The sequence below is a fragment of the Epinephelus lanceolatus genome, chromosome 18 (genome assembly GCF_041903045.1).
Source record: "Epinephelus lanceolatus isolate andai-2023 chromosome 18, ASM4190304v1, whole genome shotgun sequence".
Classification (NCBI taxonomy): domain Eukaryota; kingdom Metazoa; phylum Chordata; class Actinopteri; order Perciformes; family Serranidae; genus Epinephelus; species Epinephelus lanceolatus.
Genome location: NC_135751.1, coordinates 17372953 through 17397320, shown reverse-complemented (window position 1 = coordinate 17397320; position 24368 = coordinate 17372953). Strand labels below are relative to the sequence as shown.

Genomic DNA, 24368 nt, shown 5'->3' with positions numbered 1-24368 from the left:
GATGATTGCCATGTTGCCATGGTAATATTTGCCACTTCCTTTAACAATTCAAGCAAAGATAAAACAAGGAAGAAACCGAGGAAAGGCTGCAAAGAAGAAAATATATTCCCTTGTATTATTGATCCCTGAATGAAACAGCAGCAACTGAGCGAGAACCAACACAGGAGGTTAATTCTAGGATCATCGCACCAATTATTCTGTCATCCTATTTACTGCCACAAATATACACACATGTTGCAACGTATGTTTTATCAATGTTACGAACTGTCCTGCTTCTCCTGCAGCTCTTTTTGTCTGTGTAACTAAAACTCCTGTCTGACTTTGACAGATCAATATACAATAAGACTTTTGGGCGTGTTTGCTTCATTACTTATTTCACTATACATGCAGTCCATTGTGCTCTGACTCATTAGATGGACGTCAACTAAATGGACATTGTTAGAAGCGTTTCCATCATCATGTATCAATTTAGCCAGCTTTCCAGTTTTCTAAACAATGAGAGGTGTCAGTACAAAAAAATCACAATGCATATAAGCTCAAAGACAAAAACACAGAGCAGCCCCTGGAAAGATTCATTTTTTCCTGCAGTGGTTAAAATGAGGAAAATTGATTATCAATATACACGCCCATAAGTATGCATACTGTATACTCTCTTCTGCCATGCATCATCAGCATCATACCCCACTGTTTAAAATAGATTACTGTGTGTTCTTGTCATAAATGATGGATTGTCATGAACCGGATCCATACTCTCACCAACCATTTCGCCGATGAGCAGGGAGTGACAGAAGGAATAGATAAACACAGTGAAACTGACCGAGGAGGCAGTTTGCGAGAGAGCGCTTCACTGTTTTCACAAGCTGGATTACACTGAGGAATCCATGGACAGACGGAAAAATGTTGCTGTGTATCCTCTCTTTTTGTTGGCTTCTTTATTCTAGGTGAAAACTGTTGCCATTCACACAGGATTTTATTGTTAGCTTGTTGTTAAAACTTCTTAAGCATCCTGTAAAATTCCCCTAAATTCACCCAAACGCCTACCCAAGGCCTATCCAAAGCAAATTAAAAGATGTTTTTGTTCCATCTTTAACACATGTACATGCATGGTCTCATTTGAATGGTGACACACTTAAGTTTTTTTGCCCAGCAGACAGAATCACTGTAACGGCTTCTGTCATTGAGTTATACTGTACAAGTTTCAACAGTGTACCAAATATGTGAATATGAGTAAAGAACAAGTCATGGAGCCATCTGCTTATCATTTATGCACATTTATAACAGTCTATGGTGCAAGGAAGGAGTTCAAACCTCCTGTGGAGGTCCAGAGTGTCATTGACTACAAGACCCATGAACCATTGGGCCAGATGCTAGCTACTGATTCACTATGAGACCAGGAGGTGTGAGATGCTCTTCGTTTCAACACAGGCCCTTGCTGACTATCGAAGCCATAGCAACAGCAGTGGAAGCTCCTACTGGCTCAAGTGAAGTGTCAGTAAAAAGGCCAGGAATTTGCCTCCATTTTGACAGTGAGCAGTCGGCATATTTTCATGCGAACAAAAGAAATTATGGATAATATATGGATAAATATAAACATCTGAAATGATGCAATGGCAGTTCATGGATAACTATGGATGTAATAATGTGTTTGGACTTAATATTTTGTTGTATTCAGATTGTCTGGATCTTTGCGGGTCTATGAGAACTGTGTCAGCACCATTTCTGTTGAGATTATATTGATTTGTGGATTTAAATAATGCTTATACATGAGTTTATAACTGTTTGTCCTTTTTTGTCTGACAGAAGTGTTTATTGAACCCACTGTGGTGGTTCTATCTTGAAATGGTCCGCGTCAATGCAAACACTTGTAGAGTAAATCTTGAAATGATTTATAATCCCTGTCATAAATTCACTTTCCCAATCTTTTGCATTAAGAAAGAATTTGGAAAATATGCACAAGAAAGCACAACCGACCTTCCTCCAAATTTAGTGCCTCTTTTTACCATTCCTCGCCCCACTCATCATGTGCTGCTTCTTCTCTTAACTCATCCATGACCCACCCTCCCTTCTGACTACGCTGGATGTTGGAGGGAAAAACCAAGCCCTCACAGTGACCTTTTATTAGCACTAAAGATGAGGAGGCCCCTTTCCACCAACCCAAGCAGTAATCTTAATAAGAAAACATTCCTATAAAGACATGGCTATCGCCGCTCACAGATTGCCTCTGACTGCTTGTTCCTTCCCAGCCCTCAGGGCCACTGTGTCCCTGGGCTATGTTTGTGACTGTATTGCTAAACACAGCGACAAAGGCTATGAAAGTCTTGAGAGTGAAACTTTTAAAAAAGAAAACCCTAGCTGCTAAATTCTGTTCTCCTCTATCCCTCATTCCGTTTCTACAAAACGCTTCACTTGTCACCACAGACTCCCAAGCTCCTTTAATAAACGCTCCAAACGAAAACGTCTTGCTTTGAGTGGCAGAGTGTGACTGTTTAAAACCATTGGGATTCTGGTGTAATCCTACGGAAGACGCAGGCATAACCCGACTTTAAAGTCGCCTTGTCGTTCCACATCCAAGTGAAGAACCTGGAGAGGAGAGGCTAAGGATTGTGAGGAGAGGCTCTCGTGTAAGAAAGTGTACATGTTGGCTTTCCAGGGAACAAGGCTCTATTTGATACATGTAGAGTGGAGAGACCCATATGTTTTGGTAATGCCTTACATCTGACATTAAGCTTAAAATAGAGTGAAATGTGGGTTACTTCCACTGGGGGGGAGGGGGGTCCAATGGATGAAACTTTGAGGACTGTCAGTCAGTAGTTGCAGCCTGCGTCAAGTGAACAGGTTGCTTAGGAACCGATCAAGGAGAGCACTATTGTGATGTGTTCGTCAGCACGGCACTATCATTAAACCAGCAGTGAAATTCCGCAATACGAGTGGTTTTTAAGAGGCAGGGCAGAGACACATGGCTCAAGGACTAAGAGGGGTTTAACTGAATGCAGCTGCAAATCATTGTGCAGCAAATTGAATCCATTTAAGTTGTTTTTTTATGCTAAAGAGGGAAAAACAACTTTCCCAAACTTTTTCCTTTTCCTTTGTCTTTTCGGCAGACAGCTGTCTGAGACAAGATGCTGCTTCCACTGGAGACCTCACTCTTCTCACTCACACGCTCGCTGGCTCCTAGTTGCCATGGAAAAGCCCAGAAATGGGGCAGATAACAGTTCAATGAGGGAGCAGAGACTTTGGAGGGTCTGCAGGGAGGTAGCAAGTTTCTAGGGCCCGTCCTGTCAAACCATCACGCTCTTTTGATGCGTGAAAACGGAAAGAAAGACAGGGTGAGGGAAAGATTCAGAAAAACAGAAAATGAGGGAAGAAAAATGGCAGGAGGAAACTAATATGTTGACTGAAGTCAAATTTGTGTGTGGAGAGTTAACAGCATTTTAAAAAACTGATGTACATGAGTAAAAAAAAAGAAAGAAGATCTATCTGTGTTGGGAATATTGTAAGCACCAGGTGTAATTTTAAGAGAGGAAAAAACAGATTGAACCCCTGATGAAATATGATCAAGACAGTCAATATCTTACAGCCAGTGAAATGACTCACTGAAATACAGGAGAAATCAGCATGATATCCTGTCTCCGATGCAAGAATTAACTGTCTATTATTAAGGTATTAATAATTTCACAAGTACAGTGTTGACGATAAATTACTACACTCAGTCAGAGCAAGTGAAAAAGTGGCTGTCTGGCACCAAATGCCTATCTATCAAACCAACAAATCAAAATGTAATCAGAAAAACTAGAAAAAGGCTACATTTTCTGAGGAAAATGTGAATGTGCTCGCTTTAGCTGAAAGATGGTGCTTCAATAAATTTTAGACGCCAGAGTATCTTTAACATTCAGAGGCAGTGGTAGCCCTATCGGAGATTGAACTCAGGACCTTCTTACTCGGAGTTAAAGTAAAATCATATGCATTCAAAATGATGTCATCAGAGGAAACAGATAACAAATTAAGAATTGAACCACCACCTTCAGAGAAATTACTTAACACAAGATAAACTCACTGATTATGAAGGTTTCCCACAGCCCCAAAGTAGAAAAGAAGACTATGAAATATGCAAACAAACAGATATGGATGAATAAATAAATACTTGAAAGTTTGAAGCTCTCTGACAGATCAGTGGGGACTTGCTGGTGACAGCCCCACCTCAATTTTCCAGAGGGTTTTGAAGTAACACTGTCAGGAGAGGGCCCTCAGAGGTTCCTGTGTAAAACACCTGTCTGAAATCAAATTCCCTTTTATTTCCCTGCCTCCCAGAGACTGAGGAGCGAAGACATGGGACTGAATTGTGTGTCACAAACGTGCAGCAGCGCGGCACGTCCGATGAACGCAGTTACCATTTTGTCCTATGATTTGTTTGTCTTTTTACTTTTGCTGCTTAATGGTCATTGCTGAGGTGTTTGGACAATGATTTTCCTCATCAGTAACAAGTGTATCTGGTTCTCTGATGTCTTCCTACTTTTTGTTGATGCAGCTTTTCTTTTGTCTTTACAGACTCTGTGACCACAGCTGGTAATCTCACCTGCTGAGTTCTCTGTATTGATGAGTTCATTGTGTTTTAAAAAAAACTGTAGCTGCTGCTAATGTAAAATGCATCACTTCCTGAGCACCACAGGCACTTAGATAACAACAGTGAAGCTTTCATGAACTGGGCAGAAGTTAAAACGGTGCTGACTTAAATTAATGGTCAATAAAAAATTCCAAGCCAGAAATATACAGGTGCTGTATTTACTGTCCACCCATGCTGATGGCATAGCGTTGTGGATGGCAATGTTGGTTGGTCAGGCAGTTGGTGGGTCGGTCCCAGGGCCCAGTTGTTCAGAAGTTATCTGTTTTGATTTCAGATGATAAAATGATAAAATCACTTGATCCACTTGTGGCTTTGATCTGGAGCAAACCTTCACTATTCAAGGATTGGGATTGGGATACCTTTCATTGAAATAGTTATGATTATCCTGATCCAAACACAAGGGTGAATTCATTGTGTATTTAAGATGCAAAATGTAATACAACTTTTAAATTGGTCAAATACCTATACTATTTCTATGTTTCACTTGATATGTTTAACCATTGACTAGATAAAGTAGACATTAGGCTACTCCCCCTAGCTGTCAACATCATGGCTATTCTACCTGGTGATCTTTTCATAGCTACTGGCCTTAATTGTGATATGTAGTCCTGTTTAGAGCACTGTTTATCTGAATGTATCTGGATCAGGGTAATCCAATCCAATGTGCCTTTGGGAGATACTGACACAGTAATCACAGTTGCAGTGATCAACTGCCTTTTTGGGTCAAATAACTTGGGCCAGAATCATTTCTATACAAATGCTGATTATATAAGTTAATTATTATAATCAAGCAGTCTATACTTTTAGTGTTCATCTTGGGTCTTTTCATCACAACATATGGAAAAACAATTTAAAGCTACAATGATTCTTTTTGTTTTTACTTTACTCCCATGATACTTTGCCTCGTGGTAACCCTACTGCTTCCAGCTGGCTACCTGAGGATGGTGCTGCGTGCACACTGAAATCATGATGGGAAAGAGAAAGTCATTTTTTCTCGATAAAAAAATGTAGTCTCATCGACGCTTAAGGCTGTTAGTGATAAAGACGGAAAACGAATGCACATGAGGAAAGCACCTGTGGTTGAAGCCGCCCTCATCAGGTGGATTGATAATGCCTAGTCATGTAATGCACCTGTAGCCTAATGAAACAGCTGTACTGTATTTTGAAACAGTCAATAAAATTCAGTAGATAGCAAAATGCTCGCTTTTATTTCTTTGTATGTATGTAATAAACATACAAATGTCAATTAGATGGTAATCTGCATGGTAATTTAGAAAAAAATGGTTTTCATAATCATCAGCTTATAGTGATCCATTTGACCCTGACAAACATGATCATTATACCACCAAAACTGATGACACTCAGATCAGCCTCAACTGTACTTTGTCTTCAGTGTTCCTCAGCCAATGCCAGAATGCTAACATGGTAAACTAAGATAAGATGGTGAATATGGTAAACATAACATCTGCTGAACATCAGCATTGTGCTTATCCTGATGACATATAACATTCTGCCTCACAGAGTTGCTGGCACGGCTGTAGATGCTTCTTAAGGTATAAAGCATATTCAAAACTTCCTCCAAGTGTGAAGGAGTTTGTGAAAACCACACTTAAAAAACTGAGGAAAATTTCTGACCCTGACTACACTGTCTACCACTTTGAAGACTAACTTCTGCCAATGATTAAGATGAGAAGGGGTCAGAGAGGATGGGTGGGAGGATAAAGTTGGATGCTGAATGACAGGAGAAGAGTGAGTGCATTTATAGCCAGGAGAGATTGATTCGTCTAAGAGACTAAGGAGAAACAGGGTGGCTCCTGCTCTGACACCAAAGATCCCTCAACTCTGTCCGTATTCATCCCTCCTTCCTCTACCGGGCCACCAGACGCCATGATTGACATCATCCTTCCATCTCTGTGATTACAGCATGTCTCCTTTCCCACCTCTGTACTATCTGTCTTCTATCTAAGCCCTAAACGCAGCTGTCTGCCGGGCCTTCTCCGCTGGCTCTGTCCGAGGAGGAAAGCAGGCATCAAGAGATTGTTCGAAAGAAAAGCGATCAGACAGGCTGTGACATAGAGCTTCTGAATGTGTCAGTTTGTCACAAACACTTACACCTAAAACCTCTGGGCCGTCTCTAACACCAAAACTGCTTATGCAACCTCAAAGATCGTCTCAGCTGTAGTCAACCACGAAGGGGGGAAAAGTAAGTGTAAATAAAAAAAAACTCCACATTATTTCTCAGCAACCCCCCCAAACCTCCTTTGCTTTCCTCTCTTTCTCACAGTTTAAAACAAATGCGAGGCCCTCAAGTGATGACAGAGAGCCCCGGGAAAAAGACAGAGAGAGAAAGTTAAAGTCTGATGAAAGACCATGGACGAGCAGAAACGGCACGGACACAGATGAAAGAAAGATGTCACACCGAGTTGTCATGGGACCCTGTAACAGGCATGCGTGTCCAGCAGGCTTGGTGTTCCATGTGAGAAGATGATGGAGTACACAACGTTGGCCTCTGAGGGGGAGCCATGCTCTGAGGGCAACAACACCACTGAGGAAACTAAATCCCAACTGTGCTGAGCCCACTGGCCTTCTGCTTGTCCAGACCATTCAAGTGTCCAAATAAAACTGTCTTTTATTTGCATATACTATAACTTGTAGTTGCAGTGATAGGCAATAATTCTGACAACAATGCCTACAGATGCTTTTCTGCTAATGGCTGCTTCACACTGGCTCTGAACAAACTCTGACTGTACTGAAATCAGTGTCATCATCCCTCTAGATCACATCATCAATAAAAAAAATTACTTATTCTGATTTTGCTTTTTTTTCAAGTTATTATTCCACCAAACAGATACTGAACAATAAATTTACAAGAGGTACATTTGCCCTTGCTTCTTCTGCTCTGCTTCTTTCTCACTGTGGCCTAAATTTGGATTTTCTAGCTTCACATCACTGACAGAAGAGGACAAAGACTGTAAATCCAAGCTTGAGGCTTCTAAATGTACATTTATAGACCTATGGGTGATATAAAAAAAAAATCCTGAATATGACATTCACCAGGAAGCACCAAGGGAATAGGGAGCTACAATACGAAGATCCCCTAAGGAGAGATGGTAGACTCAGAGCCTACAGGTGGATGCTGTGATGGAGGTGGGGCTTTTGAAACCTTATACAAGCAGCAGCTGCAACTATTGATTAAATGGTGCAGTAAGAGGAATGTGCCATGTGAGTGTACAGGCCGGTGGCTGCCTGAACTTGTTCACTTGGTACACTTAATATAAGATCTATATATGGCAACTTTTTTTTATTCTTGCTGTCTGGAATATCTGTGCATGGAAACAATGGCATGACAAATGGTCATTTTGTGGGTGAGGTTATATTTTAAGTAGCTGTCTAGTAGTGCTGGAGATTTCTGTCGTTTTGTGTGGTGTGTACCTTATTATACATTGCGAGTTATACTAGATTAATTCTGGTGTAATATAATGTGTGTAGTATGTCTTCCTGAATCACAGACTGAATCCTATTTGTAATGTGTGATGAGTATGATTTCCTTATTCGCAAAAAGTCATAGTATGGGTACACCAGGCCAACCCATGATCCTACACTGTTAATGTTTCAGACTAAATGTCTTTCAAAGTGCTGCGAGCAAAAGTCACCTTTGTCAAGATTTCCAAAGTTACTTTTTTGCTGTCTTCTTTAAAGAAGAAGTTAAGAATTGTTTGACCACTGCAGACGGTAGGAAAAAGAAAGAAAGCAGACATTTTACCTCTGCACCTCCTTCTGTAAACTCAGCCGGCACCGACCAATGGGAAATCAATGCACTGACTGCTGCTGTGAGTGTCAATGAAATGTACCAAATGCACCCACGTGGCTTCAGACTCAGACAAACAGAAGCAAATGAGGACACACACACACAGGCACGCACATCCATACTCAAACCAACACACACTTATACAAGGACAATTAAATAAGAAACAAATCAACAGGGTGTCTTTTAGGTAGATTACTTAATTGCCAGGGATTTTTTTCAGACCCGTGAGATAGCCTCTTCTAAGTGTTTTCGTATTAAGAGGAAAGACACAAGAAACCAATCTTAATTCCCTGACAAAAACTAGACACGATAAAAGTTTAGGGAAAAAGTGTTACCTGTTTCACTTGACTTTGTGAGGCCTTCCTCACTGTCACACCAGGGTAAATGAAAAATGTAGCTCCGTACTGTAACACCTCGACTGAAATATGACTCATATATTTCTGAATACCATCTGGATGTTCTTAACATAACCCCAACCATCTGTGTCAGCACACAAGTCCCTAAAGAGATATTCGACTTACAGAGGCAAATATTATTGAGGTAAAATTTTAGCCTCACGTCACATAAAAGAGAACAGAGGTAAACAAGCATAACAAGAGATGAATAAGTGAGAGAGATGAGGAGAGGAGATGGATCTCATCAGGAGCTGTGCAGTAATACACTAGGGATGTCAGTTTCAGTTAATCAATATCCATTTAGAGAGGGTGAAATTTTAATGTTTTGCAGTGTAAATGTCTTGCCTTTTATTGTATTATCTGTTGCCTTTGCTGACAGACAGGCTAGTCGTCTTAACATGCAGAAACATAGTGCCCACTGCCTACCCTCCAATCTCCACTGGTTAGCTATCCACCACCACCACTCTGCACAACACACCACTTGGGCCAGGCAGCAGTAAGCAAAAACCCCTTAAGCATAGTTAATTATGTTAGCACCACTGGCCGTGTTAACGGGCTAACTGTGCTAACAATGTTCATCTATCATCTATAAGAAGTCCTTTATTCTCTGTGCCATCGGGCATTGATACGGGCACTGCAGCATCCTTAATGTTGAAGTCCCAGCGAAACAAAATTATGAGCGTTTTTAGCTTCTGTATTGTGACCTATCTTTCAGTGGAATGGAATCTTTAAGCAGCATACAATTACATTACATATAAAACATTATTTTATAACATGTGCTCTCTTTTATTATTCATATAACTTATTGCTCCTACCTGCCTATTTGCACTTTTGTATCTTTTATATTTGTACTTTTGAAATGGTGTATTGTGGCTTGTATTTGTATGTAGTTTTGCTTCATACCAAGCCAAAGACAAATTTCGACAGAGGTGGACAATGAAGTTTACCTACCTACCTACCTACCTACCTACCTACTTACCTACCTATTTATCTTGTTATATGTTGTTTGTTTGAGCCACACAAAGACCAAGGTGTACAAACAAAATCTGTCATTTTCTGGAGGTTATATGCTGGACTATGTGTGAGAGAGGTATCGACCTCTCTACGAACTCTCTTCCAGACAGACTTAACTGTAGTATATGACATTATTCTGTCACAAGATCCATGACACCATATATACCCAATGCAAATCATGCTGATATTCTTTTTTACCTTAAAGGCGCTGTATCTAAGAATGTGGCCAAAACGGTTACTGCACTCAAATTCAAAATACTGCCCCGAGTCGTGTCCGCCCCCCCTCCCCTACAGATTCGAGGTTGCTGGACAGCGGCACGCTGGAGACTGATTTGTTTGCCCACAGGCGGCTGCCGTGGCAGGGCCGTGTTGCCGCGTCCTTGATCTTCGGTTTTCCAGCGGACCGTTCGAGCAAGTCCGGCTTCTCTGCTGCTAACGCTCCTGCCAGGATACAGCTCATGAGGAGCCGGCTGCTAATGCTATGTACCGGGACACTGCTAATGCTGCTTGCTGTGCTGCTGTAGCTCAGTCGTAACTGTAACTGATGCTGAGACTCTACTGACTGCGTGACTGGTAGACGGTGGTGGGTGGCGCAACAGGCCAAACACAAATTCAAAACATAAACATGATTTGCGGGCCGTAAAAATTTTTTTTAAATGCGAATATTCTGGCTGTGCTATTGTTGTCGGTGAGATCAGTATGTTATATGAACATTATTCCTTAGTCTCTGTGACATATTAGGAGGATTTTATGACTATTTGCTTTAGATTTCTTACACATAGCTCCTTTAACAGAATGATGTAATTGGTCACATACAGTAGTAGTCCGTGTTACATTTGACCCCGCCCTGCTCCCCCCTACACAGCCTAGGCTGATTAATTCTCTCCCCACAACTGACCATAAGCCAGGTGGCCAGGCAGACTACTGTAATTTGAAAATGAATGAACCAAGTAGTAGAAGTGGGTGCAGCAAATGAAACGAAAGAGAAAACAAGAAGAAGAGAGGGAGGCATCACCATTAAGAAATGTGCCATTAACTGACACATTTTTCACTAAACAAAATCACGATGAAAATGTTGTCGGTAACAGTAACGAGATGAGGAGGCTATCATTGGTATGTACAGCAGCCAACCACAACCTGGGAGCAGCTCACAGTCATAGTGGATTTATGCAGGACTTTTACCTGTAACAGAGTATTTTTACTCTGCTGTATATTGCTTCTTAAGTAAAAGAATACTTGAAACCTTCTCCTGCAATCAGGTACTTTTCATTTTCCAATGCCATAGAGAGATCTCCATAATAAGCTGGAGCTATTTTGTAAATGTTCTGTGTGTTGTATCTGATTTATCAAAGACAGAAAAAAAGCCTGACAACCAAACCAAGTTTCAAGGCCTGGATAGACACCGCACTTGATGGAAATATTTGCAATGCTTGAATTGAAAGGATACTAAGTATACATTTTCTTCAGTAAAGAGCTCTAGGTTGTTAACGAGTAATCTCTGTGATGTTATAAAGTACCCCGCCTGCAAGACCATAATGCCACCTCTGTTATGAAGAAATAGCCTGAAAGTCTGAAAGCAGACCAATTAGGTGAGTAAAGATTATGGTTAAGATAAGCCTGGGTCACTACTGTGTATGTGGCCCATTTGCCTGTCTGATTGTCTCCAGAGCTGCTGCCTTCTGCTGTCTCATTCTTGCTCATGCTGTTAGGTTCTTAATTTAGCCTTCACTGAGCCCAGGAAGATTACAATGGCCTGCAACGGGCCAAGGTGCATTCCGCTCTACAAGCAGGAAGTGAAAGAGGGACAGGGGGGTAAATCAAGATACATCCCTGGGTTGATAGATGCTGAATGGAACTGATAGAGAACATGGAGCAAGGTCGGCATCCATTAGCCATGCCTTTGAGTCACAGATGGATAACTCCACAACAGAAGGGTCAGCCTGTTAACACCTCTGTCTCACACTGGATATTTCATGGCGTCTGGCAGCATACATGAAAACACACACATGCAGAGAGGCATGTAGACATGTGACAAACATGTGTGCTAGACATGAGCTGGCCTGGCTCCCTGGGCTGATGCCATACATTTGAACTATACTGAACTATACTATATTTTCACTGCTTGCTTTCGTGTGAAAAGCAAACTTTAAAAAACATACACAGCGGTAAATTTGTTGTCTTCCACAACCGTCGCAGTCATTATCATTGATTGTCAGTACTGTCTGCATCCCAGTGGGCTAGTCAAGGCAATTCAGAAAATGCTGCAACATAATGTTGAGAAGCTCTTTAGTCAAAACACAATTGGCAAACAAACAAAAAGTCTAAATTAAACTGCTCAATCTATTTTCACCACATTCAGTAATTATACCAGCCAAGAGAGATATAAAACAAAACACCGAAAAACAACATGGTGTAAAACTGAATTATTCCCTACATAATATTTCTATTTCATATCCCTACAGTTAAAATTTACAGTAACTTTACAATTCAATAATTACCAATGAGGTCCATACACAGACTGTATAGTAAAGATGGACGACATGACAGCGCCCAACAAGTGAAGCCAAAACATCTCAATCGCCCCTGGTGCAGGTGGGACATGGGCCAAACTAAAAAAAAGTACACGTTCTGAACACACTGCTTTATTTATGCTCAGGTGTTATCTTATACGTCTGGTTTTAATTAGTTATTTAATGCTATAAAACGGGTTCTGACGTCATGATTGACAGCTGAGTGCACCAATAAAGTGCCTATGGTCAATGGCACTACACATGATTGGTCGGACGGCAGGAACGTAATACCACAGAGATTGCTATTTCACAGGCTCCAAATGACGTCCCCATTTCAAGATAGCAGTGACCCTGTCTGGAATATTTTAGCTTCTTCTTTGTACAGTGGGAGGAAGCGGAGATGTGTTGTCCATCTTTATAGTAATTGAGACCATATTAATGCCCACTCCTCATAAAGGTTCAAGCATGAATAAATGGCAGAACACCAGACATGTATGCGCATACATTAAAATATTTAAAGCAGCTGTGCGGAACTTTTTACCATTAATAAAACTGTCCCTAGTTCGTATCACCCCCCCTTGAAGATCCGCATATTTATTTGAACCCAACAGCGACAAAAAAGCCTTTCTCTATATGGCTATTTAGCGTAGCCTGGCTTGGGTCGGGCGGACAGCGGAAGTCAGCAAACCAGAATACGGCACCTGAGGCGGAAATAAGTCTGCACGCCCGCAGCGGCCCGCAGCCATTAAACCACAGAAGAAGAAGGAGCCGTGTTTACTGTTTACAGAATGTTCTCCAAGTAAGCGGTACGCAGCGGGCATTGCAGATCATTTAAAAGGTTGGTTGTACTTTTTATGTCATGGCGGATGACAAAGGAGCACCACCTAAAAGAAAAAGAACAGAAGAACAGAAGAAGGCTAAACGGGACAGTGATAGGGCTCGAGCCAAAACACGTGTAAACCTCGGTCGGGCATTCACCAAGTGGAGAGAGCTGAGAGAACTGAAAGGCTTTAAAACAGATCCCGAGTTGGCCCTTTGCCTAATCGACAGGTATGTAATTTTTGTTTTTATTTAGAGAATATACCGCGACTTGTTAGACGTTGTTTCACTTCAATATATGACGACATGGAAGTTATAAGCAAGCTAAATGTAACGTTAGCTGATGTGAACCGCTTTTGTCTAGTAACGTTACAATGTCTAGTAACGTTACAATGTTAGCATGTTAGCATGTTTCCACAAATAACTTGGACTGACCTAATGTTAGTAACGTTAGCTTTGCAAGCGAAGGCTGCAAGTAACAGCTTTGCTGTGCTAGGATTAGATCAGAACAGAAACACGACAGGAGAAATTACTGAGTAATTTTGCTGTTTCCACTAATAACTTGGACTGACCTGACGTTAGTAGCATTAGCTTTGCAAGCGAAGGCTGCAGGTAACAGCTTTGCTGTGTTAGGATTAGATCAGAACAGAAACACAACAGGAGAAATTACTCAATAGTTTTGCCCTTATTCACGAAAATTTCGCTACTTGTCTGTGAAGGAGACTTGATAAAGTACTGTACTTGTATCTCAGTTAGTATTCAATAACAGTCCTAAGCTGCTGTTTGTAGAGCTTTGATTGTAATGTGTGAATCAACATATTTTATTTGTAAATTTGAGTCATTGATCAAATCATCACACAGTGACCAAACAGCATTGCAAACAACAATCCATAAGTTATATCTCATATATTGTTTACTGACTGAGTGTTTGGTTATTCTTCTCCAGAATATTATTCTCTCACTTTTAATTTTAGATCAAATTGATGAAATGTGGATACTGTCTTGCAGCTATGAAAAGGGCACAGTGTCAGTACCAAGCAGTGAGGCAGCCTGTAGTGCACCTCAGGTCTTTACTGGCTTACAAACAGACTGGGACCATGCTGGGTATGTATTTTGTTTCATTAGAATATTATATAATATTGTCTTTGTCTGACTGCCATTTATATGTCTGAGATAAGGTTTACTGACTGTTTGGTTATTCTCCAGATTTTAATTCTCTCATATTTTTTTCCTCTCATTGTTGAAATGTGGTTCCGCAGCTATACAAAAGGCCCAGTAGTATCGACGCCAAGCAAACCCTCAGTGCACCTCAGCTCTTTTCTGGCTTTGGAACTGATTCGGATGCTGGGTATGTCATTTTGTATGTGGACATTTCATAATCTATAAAAAAAGGCATTAAGAATTTACAACCGCAGTGTGCATTTGACAGAGACCCTAAAAGTCATTCTTTGCTTTTTATCCTCAAGTATGTATTTTATATACTATATTGAATGTTGTTTTGTTTGGGAGTTATATAACAAATATCATATGTTATATAACGGACTGTTATTGTCAGTAATTGCAAGGATGAGATTGTCTTTGTCTCCCCTACAGAGATGCAGATTTTCATATTGAAGGTGTTCAGCGGGTTGATGAACCACAGGTCTTTGAGGCTTTAGAGGACAGGTATACAAATGTGTTCATGATGCTTCAGTAACCACTTTGTAAAACATGTCCATGTGACAACATCTTTGTTGATGGTTCTGATTATATTATGATTACAGCATAAGGTCCATGTGCATACAAGAAGATTCTCTGGACTTTGATGAGGTGTAGGCCAACGACCTGATGAATAGCACGTAAGTGCCTCTGTTAATACCACTTTTGGTTCTCTTTGTAATATCACCTTTATCAATTTTTTTTTTCTTCCAATGGCCATTTAGAATTGAGTTGGAGGAAGACATGCCTGAGGCACCCATAGAGGAATGCGAGACATCTGATGATGAGTATGTTCCATCCATCTACATAAGGTAAAGAACAATTAAAATATTGTAGTCCTGAATGATAGTGTTATTTATGAAATCCTAAATTCATTCTCAAGTTGGTTTGTGTAGCTGTGCAGTCCTCTCTTTTTTAACTGTATTATCCCTCAGTGTTGCATTATCGTTCCTGCTGTAAAGGCATTTAGCTACTTGTTTTCTGTTTCTGAAATTACAAATATGTTATTGACTGTGTTAGCTGTATACATTTACAAATGCAGTATTGTGCAGAGTGCAGCTGTTTTCCTCCGTTTGAGGTCAAATTAAAAAGAAGAGGGACTGCAATCATTATGGAGTGGGTAAGTTCAAATATTTCAACAATTAAAATTGGACAGGTGCACGTCTTGGGGTATGATTTACTAATTAATTTCACAAAGCACTCTTCACTGTACCCGATGGAGATCAGCTGAGCACACCTATTTTTCAAAACCCTGATATATGCTTTTATTCTGTACTGACGCCGAAGCTGTTATGTGTAAAGTTTAATGGAGCTAAACTTTGGTGTGGTTTGACAGTATGACTAGAAGTGTTACCAAAGTGTTACCAAACTTAAACTTTACAATGAACCAAAGCAATGTGTCTTATACAATTAGTAGATGAATTAATCATATTCCTCTATATTCAGCATACAGGACATCTACTGCGTGGATAGTATAAAGGACTTCTGGCAGCAAACTCGAAAAAACATCCTTGCACGGCTGAAAGAAAAGGATCATGTCATCATACTTGGTTAGTTCTGTTTGCACTATTGGAAAGCAATGTTTGTAATTCATTGTAAATGACTTTACCATCTCACCACCAACTATTTCAAGTTCATCCACTTACCACTTTCTTGGTCAATCTTGCTAATCTTTTTACTTTTCTAACATTGTCAGGTGATGGCAGGATGGACTCACCAGGTATGCATGTATATTTTTAATCTTGTCCCAGCAAAGAAAAGTTGTTTGCTTTTATGCAAAACCCCATAACTGTATATTTTTCTTTATCTCTTAAGGGCATTGTGTGCAATACTGCACCTATACCACTATAGAGCAAGAGTCCAGAGATATTGTCCACATTGTAACCATAGACAAGAGACAGATGAATCGGAATTCAGTGATTATGGAGAAAGAAGGGTTCATCAAGACCATGGATGCTCTGCTGCAGGAAATTCCAGTGAAAGAAGTGGTCACAGATGCCAACAGACAAATCACAGCATTACTAGGTCAATACATGTCCTCACTTGAGTAATCGATATCTACAATATTCAAATATTTACATGTGGACTCTATGCTTTGTCCTTTACAGAACCAACACAGGGAAAATACAGACAGTGGGGTCTTCATCACTCCCTGGACATCTGGCATGCAGCCAAGAACCTCGCAAAGAAACTGAAGGCTGTATGACTTTTTAAAATTAATCTTTCATAATCACAATGTCAAAGTGTGTCAGCTGACATATTGTAAATGCGGTTACTAGAATTCTGTCCTGATTTGTTTGTTCATACAGTTTTTTCATTTGCTGTCTCTCTTAGGCTGGTTCAATCAAACAGCAATCAGCAATCCTGCAGTGGCTGAGACACATTGTCAACAATTTCTGGTATTGCTGCAAACAAGCCACAACGGAAGAGAAATTCAAAGTATGTGTTTACAGAACTGTACTGGCTATTATCATATTATTCCTGTTATTGATTGTTCTTTATCTGACATGTCTCCCTTCTCAAATTGTTTGTAATTTTGTGGTATAATCTGTAATGCACTTCTTCCTAGATAATGTGGCATGGTGTTCTACACCATGTAAGGGACAAGCACCAGTGGTCTTTTGCCAGCTGCGAACATGGTCCACTTGAGGATGCCAGCAGAGACAAGCCATGGATGGTGCAAGGTTCAGTACACCGATTGATTGCTATAATTTTTTTTTATCTCAGTAAATCCTTGAGTACTGGGTGGAGAACTGGTTCCCATTGCATTTAAAAATATGTGTTTCACAGGTTCTCCAGCACACCAGGCTTTGAGAGCAGTTGTGATGGATAAACACTGGCTCGAGAATGTGAAGAAGTTTCTCAACTTTCGGTAAGATGGACACAATTTCAGAAAAAAATTTTTTTCATTTATTCCTGTCAATAATGCCAATGGTTGATTTACTATCTGTCTGTTTCTAGAACAACATTGGACCTCGAAAGTTTCCAGAACCACATACTCATGTATGCTGGAAAACGATTTGCATACAGCCCACCGGTGTATGAGGCACGCACTCTCCTTTCAGCTATTGACTACAACTACCACAACAACAGGCCTGCTGCACTGAATTCTGAGGGCAACAAGATGTGAGTATTTTTTTTAAAAATAGTTCATGTCAAACATCATAGACATTTTTGTAAATTTCATGGATGCTTATTGAACCACACTATATAAAGCACAGTAAAGGACATCATTTAAAAAAAAAAGAAAAAAAAAGCCAAATACACTTTACAGCTGTACTTTTTCTTTTAAAAACATTGTTCACGGGACATTCTTGCTACCTACAATGAGGGACAACTTTATTCTGTTACGTGTCCCATGACTTTGTTGTGTAGTACTTGCCCAACCTTTTATGAGACCATAACACAACAGTATTGACCAAAAAATTCTATAAATAGAAAACTGAATTTGAATGTAGTTCTTTTTACATGTTTTGATTGCTGACATTGTGCAGTTTTCCTCAGAAGGTTCTCAGTTCATATGTAACTCCATCATAGGTATTCTGTTTATAATACCTGTATGTGTTAGTATGGCTGTCATAAAGGCCTACATCAGAGGAGGACACAGAGCAGTGAAAGGAATCAAACTTTGGTATCTGTCTCATGTAAGCCATGACACAGGTACATAAATGCAGATGTTCAAAAAGCAATCCTGTTCGACATAGATAAAAAATCAAATCATCTATGTAAAAAGATATTTTGAAATGTTGAACTCAGTCCAAGTCTGGTTTTCTTGTATGCAAGTACAATAATGTTATTATTATGAGTTTTTCTCAGTAATAAACAAAAACAGATAAAGGTGGTGCAGGTTTTCAAGGTGCAGCTCATTCCATGCCTACCACTATAATGGATCCTACACATCAAAAAAGAAGTCATGTCTGGAGTTTTGCTAGTTACTAATCTCTAAATGCATTGGCTTTCACCATAATATTAGACACATGTAAGACATACTTGAAAATTATTACTAACAGCTCTCTTCTTTACATATGTGAAATAAGAGGACATAAGCTTTGAAAAAATAATGAACAGAAACGTTGATTTGTAAAATGTCAATCCCTGTTTTTCCACAGGAACAAAAGTATGGAGATATATTTGTGTCTTTATTACATGCGAGAAAATAAATGATATGAGAGGGAAAAAAAATGTTTGAGAGGAAAAAAAAATATGAGAGAAAAAGTTTTCACACTGATAGCAAAAAATAATAATATTTGAGACTAAAAAAAGTTTTGAGAGAAAGTATTTTGTCATAGAATATAAAAAAAATAATTTGAGATTTAAAAAATGATTTCCAAGAAAAAAAAACACTCTCTCAAAAACCTTTTTTTTTACTCTCAAATATTATTTTTTGCTATCAGTGTGAAAACATTTTCTCTCTAAAAAAAAATATGTTTCTCTCAAAACATTTTTCTTCTCTCTCTCAAAACCTAAGTCTTTGCTCTCTGTCAGGATTTTGCTCTCACTGTGAAAATAATGTCATGGGCGGGGCCACATTCCTATTGGCCAGTCTCAATTGACAGCTAGGTGAGGATCGTCTTGGGAGTCTCCAATGTTTGGGTAAGATGGTGACACACACAATTGATGGGTAGCTAGCTGAGCAAGTTGGTTATCAAAATCATTCCTATAATGAATCCCTTTTCTCACCTAACGTTATTTTACCGAGATTGTGTTATTAACTGCACTAGCCAGCTAGTGTTAACTTTATATCTAGCTAGGTTATCCCATTAACGTTATTTTACTACGGTGCTTTTCTCTTCCAACATTCCATGTGTGGCAGGGTGAGCACTGCTACACCTCTGCCCTTAATTGGCATCAGCTGGGTCTAATTTCCAGTTGTCGGAGCCTAATTGCGCAGTGGTGGCACCTGCATTATTTGGTCTTCCCCTCACGGGTGCGCTCACCTCTGGAGGCCTTACCCTAAAGACTTTTCCATGGATCTATGACCCTGCTGAACTCCAGATCCCAGATCACCGCACTGCTTTCTGTACTCTTATACTTATAGTTACTATTATCTACTATTGTACATTCTAACAAATGTAATTATTCTGTTGATTGTGTGCAATATACTTCTTCTATACACATACAGACACAATAATCTAGATATGCTGATCTCTTCTGTACATAACAATGTACACAATGTAACAATGTAACATATTACATAATTTATGGCGCTCACTTTTTTTTTTTTTTTTTTTCGCTTAGCTAACGTTATCTTCTCTCTTCTCACTGTTACAGAACGTGCCTTTGTAAAATCTCAGGTCAAGACACTGCCATCAACCTGAAGACAGCAGGATGGAGAGCCTCTGCCCGATGTAAACTTTACTTATACAGTAATAATAATAATTATAGACAAAGCTGTAAAACAAAAGTGTTTATTTTTTTTAACTCAAAAAAGAATAAAGACAAAAAAGTATCAAAGACTTTGTGTTTTATGTGGAACTTGAAAACTGTTGGACAAACTCAAAATACAAAAAGCAGCTAATGATAAATCTAAGCAAAATAAAAACAAATAGACAGTAGGCCTATAAATAATTTGTTCTTGAACAGTGTAGCAGCACATGGTCATGTGGAAATGATGTCCTCTTAGTATATTTACATGAGCCTTGTATGAAGCCTGTGTACTGTCCATGAGCATCAGGAAAAGTGTCATGGATTCTCCACACCACACAACTGGGAATAACAACCCGGTTCCCTTCACCCAGCCGCCCATACTGCCAAAGGACATACTGTCTGTAAGCTGTATGTCTGTACTGGCGTTGCTCGATGCCCAGCTCCTGGTCATCATCGACTGCAAAGTTGTCATTCCAGGCAGCACGGGCAAGTCGCAGCACACCCTCATCCAGAACATACAGATCCATGAATGCTGACCTGCTGACACAATTTTCAGGCCTCTGTCCGCAGCATTTTTTTTCTGTAAAGGGAAGAGGGAAAACGAGTAATTAGCTAATTGAAAGAATGAAAAATAAAAATAATTTCTCTTTCCTAGCATTTCTTTTGCTTATGGTTATTTTTCAGCCTCTTACAACACAGTTATAAAGCAAGTGATTGTGAAAAGTCCATGGAGGCAAAAGCCCCACTGTAATTAGCAAAACATTGTTTATGCTATTAGCAGTTATAATAAATAAATGAACAAATAAATTAGTCTTAGAGAAAAACATACATAGGAGGATTGTGCAGTTTCACAACCTGAGTCAAGTAACGTTAGCTGGTTGACAACAGAAAGTCAGGGGACACTTTACCAGTTCTCACACAGCAGTTATATAAGTTATAGGTATGAACTGGTTGGCAAAATAGGCAGCACGTCGTGTCATTATGGCTGTTGGCTCATAAATATAAATACATAACATTTACAGAAAACAGTAATAACTAGCTTGCTCGACACCGTCACGACAAACTGTTTCATAAGTTGAAGGCTTTACAGTTACATATAACGTTAGCCAACTAACGATATAATAAAGTTTTCTGCAACAACATTTAGCCTAACGTCACATATTACACTAATAGGTGTACATACATACCTTGTCGCTCTGCATCCTGTAAAGTGCTGTTTTTGAAAAAGAAAATGCAGTTGGTTGAAGTGTGTAACCGAAGTGTTAATCCTCTCGCTCTCCAAAACAAATGCATGCGGTAGTTGCCGGTTGCAGTCAAGATTTTACGAGTGAAGCCGAATGCCTGCCGTAGCCGGAATTTTACGACACCAGGCTGTGGGTGTCATACCGCTTCGACCAAAAGGGGGTGCTATAATCAACGAAAACGAAAAGTTCCGCACAGCTGCTTTAAAGAAAAACTGAAACAAATTTTGACAGTTCTGGAAGATATCTGAAATATCCTGATACAACACAATGTTTTGACTTAACGCAGACAAAGCGCTTCCCATCTGCCTGACAGGGGTGGGGGTCTCACACCAACACAACAACAAATGGTCCAACAGCTTGTTAGCTATAAAAGCCAGACCTGGACTGTTTCACAACCTGCAGTCCTCCAGGATCCCAAACCCACACAGCAATGACGGCGCCAATGTCATGCTGTCACCTGAGCTGAGCCATTATTACACAGGCATTCTTAATAGCCCTATAGATTAAAGTCCAGAGGAACAAGACACCAACAGATTAAAAAAAGAAAGATAGGAAAGAGGATGATGAATTGCCTCAGATTGCCAGGCAATCATGCATAAATTACTAGGATGTGCTTAGGTATAATAACCAGCACTGTTTTAAGTGATCGCTCACTCTCGGGGAGCTGTTGTGTAAGGAGCAGTGGGTGGAGATGTAGGGGAAAAGAGATGGGTGGCGGGTAAAGAAAGGAGCGGGTCGCCGCTGTCTACTCAATCACATCAGCGTCAAGGGTATCGCCCTGACACTGTCTCCACTCTGTGCCCCGAGCCTCCACACAAATCTCCTGATAGACAGTCGCAGCAGTCAAACAGCACCCTCATCCCCCTAGCCGGGGCCCCAAAGGTTCCCTGGGCATGTCTCTGTGGCCCCACAGGCTGGTGCTGGGAGCCCCGGCAACAACTGATTATTCAGGATCTAGGCTAACAAGAAACTGTCGTGTGGATCTCGAAACAACATGTTCTAGTTTTGAATACATCATGAAGCAGAGGGAACAGGCTGTCTTCTGCTTCTTCCTCTCTGGATGTGCTGCACTCTCAGTTGCTGAGCAGATTCATCAGGTAGGAGGATTGAAGCCAGACTGTTGACTGTTGCAACTGGGTCTACATAGCATAGGCTTATATTGTAGGGAGCGCTATGTAGAAGTTTCACAGTAATATACAGTAAAATACAGCTGCTTCACTATCCTCAGACCTCTCTCACTGTTAATAAAAGTTCCAAAAGACCTAATGGCACTATATATACATATATATACTGTATATAAATAATAAATATATAACATGATCGGCATGTGTGCTGAGAGAACAGTGACAACAATCTACCACACATCCCTGTTTAACTGTTCATTTAAAAAAAATCTTACTCTGACTCAAAATTGTGTCAGTCATATTGGATTTGGTTGTTTGATACGAATATTCAACTAGTCGTTTTGTTTTTTATAAAGAGTTTGAGAGTTTGAACTGGGTTGTTCAGGGTTACAATGACATAAGAGTAAACATGCAAAACATGCAAAGTTAGACCTATGTGCTAATGCGTGCTAACTACACTAACCCAATTTTTTTTTTTTTTTTGTCGATACTAGATATCAAACCAAATCCCAACACTGTATCATTTTAACTTGCTGTGAGCTTTAAATTCATCACTTCTAAGCAGAAACGAGAAGATAACGTAATCTCAGAGCCTGACTGGGCAAAGCCTCTCTTCCTCTGGGCAGCTGCCTCTGTCTCACTCAGAATCACCCTGGGTCTGGGTCCACAGCTGCCGGTACCAGAGAGTAGCGTGAAAGTAAGGATCACTCACTAAGCAACACGGACTGACCAAAAAAAGAAGACTGCTTGACTTGAAGAATCTTAGTCATCTGAGGGGTCTCCGACTGATGATTTGATTCTTTGACTTTAAGGGGGCATCCCTAAAATCTTTTGTGAATGATTTTGGTATGTATACTCATCTCCTAAAGGGTAAGCTCACAGTCTCCAAAAAACCTGAAGGATGAATATCATTGTACATATTGGTTTCTCTCACCTTCCATAATGTGGACCCTGCCACATCAGTGCTACTGTCTGTGCCATCTGCAACAACTCAAACAGCCAGTGAGCTTGGCAGGAGTTCAGGGTAGCCACAGTTGACTCTCCACCGCGGGGGGGCATTTCTCAGACTGGTACAACACTTCAGGGCCCAGGCATTCGTCTCCCTTCACCACATCCCTCTTCATCAGCATCACTTGGTGTGCTTCTCACTTAAAACATGATACTGCAGTCCTTGTTCCTTTAAATCTCTGTATCTTTGTGTGTGTGTGTGTGTGTGTGTCTCTCTCTCTCTCTCTCTCTCTGTCTCTCTCTCCCTTTCTCTCTGTCTCTTTCTCTCTCTCCCTCTCTCTCTGATTGCTTATAGCCCGAGTGGTGTAGTAATGCTAGCACAGCAGGGAGCTGGGGAGCAAAACAAACTTCGGCCACTTAACTAAATAGTATTCACAATGGCAAATTAGGCAGAAATACAGAAGTGGTTGCCAGCCATCCCACCCAATCAAGCACATGCACACACACACTGGGAGAGCAGGAGAGTGTGTTTCTCCTCTGTGACTCATTATAGACCTGATAAAAAGCAGAAAATGTAGGTGAATAGGCAAAACTGTTAAAGGATACACTGGTTAATATTTAAATGGCACTTTGTCTACATCATATTCCATCCTCCACAGCGCAGTGTGACAAAGGAGGATTAATACTTCCACTTTTTCTCCCATTAATCCATGAAGACGCGATAGAGTTACTCCCCTCCTCCTCCTCTGTGTTTTTCTTTCTGTCTTTTATATCCCCAATGACCCGTAGTTCAAAGTAGCAATACAGAGCAGGGTTTGTGTTTGTACAGATGAGGGCTCTCTCCAGCAGTATCTGAAGGAAATGAGAAGGCAGAGTTGAAGTCTGTCAGCCCTTGTCTCAAAATAGCAGGTGGCAAAGAAACAGAGAGAACAACAGTGGGAAAGACACGAAGGGTCTACTGCCAGGACAGCCGGGGCCTCAGGGATGAGTCAGGGAGATGGGGACTCAGACTGCCCAAATAAAAACAAACGCTCAACCCTTTCAAACACCACATGCATGCACGCACAAAACACACACATAAAAACGGACGCCTGAGCAGATATGGAGCACTCACCTGGCACTGCCACACTCGGTGCACATGAGCTTAAACTGAAGCCTGCGGGTTCATCTTAGCTTAGCGACATAGCTTAAGTCAGTTAGCCAGGGTTTACTCCTCTGGACTGGGCTCTAAGTGGATCACACTAAAGGCATGCCGCTACACTCTGGTGCACAGAATTGATGCCACTAACCAAAGAGTCAGTTGCCAACTCATGGATGGCTA

At 40.4% G+C, this 24368-nt stretch overlaps 1 long non-coding RNA gene across 2 annotated transcripts in view; it reads right to left on the bottom strand.

Moving 5' to 3' along the window:
* LOC144458600 (uncharacterized) overlaps positions 1 to 24368 on the bottom strand; it is a 152478-nt gene that overhangs the window by 114955 nt on the left and 13155 nt on the right. The gene's annotated exons all lie outside the window — the stretch shown is intronic.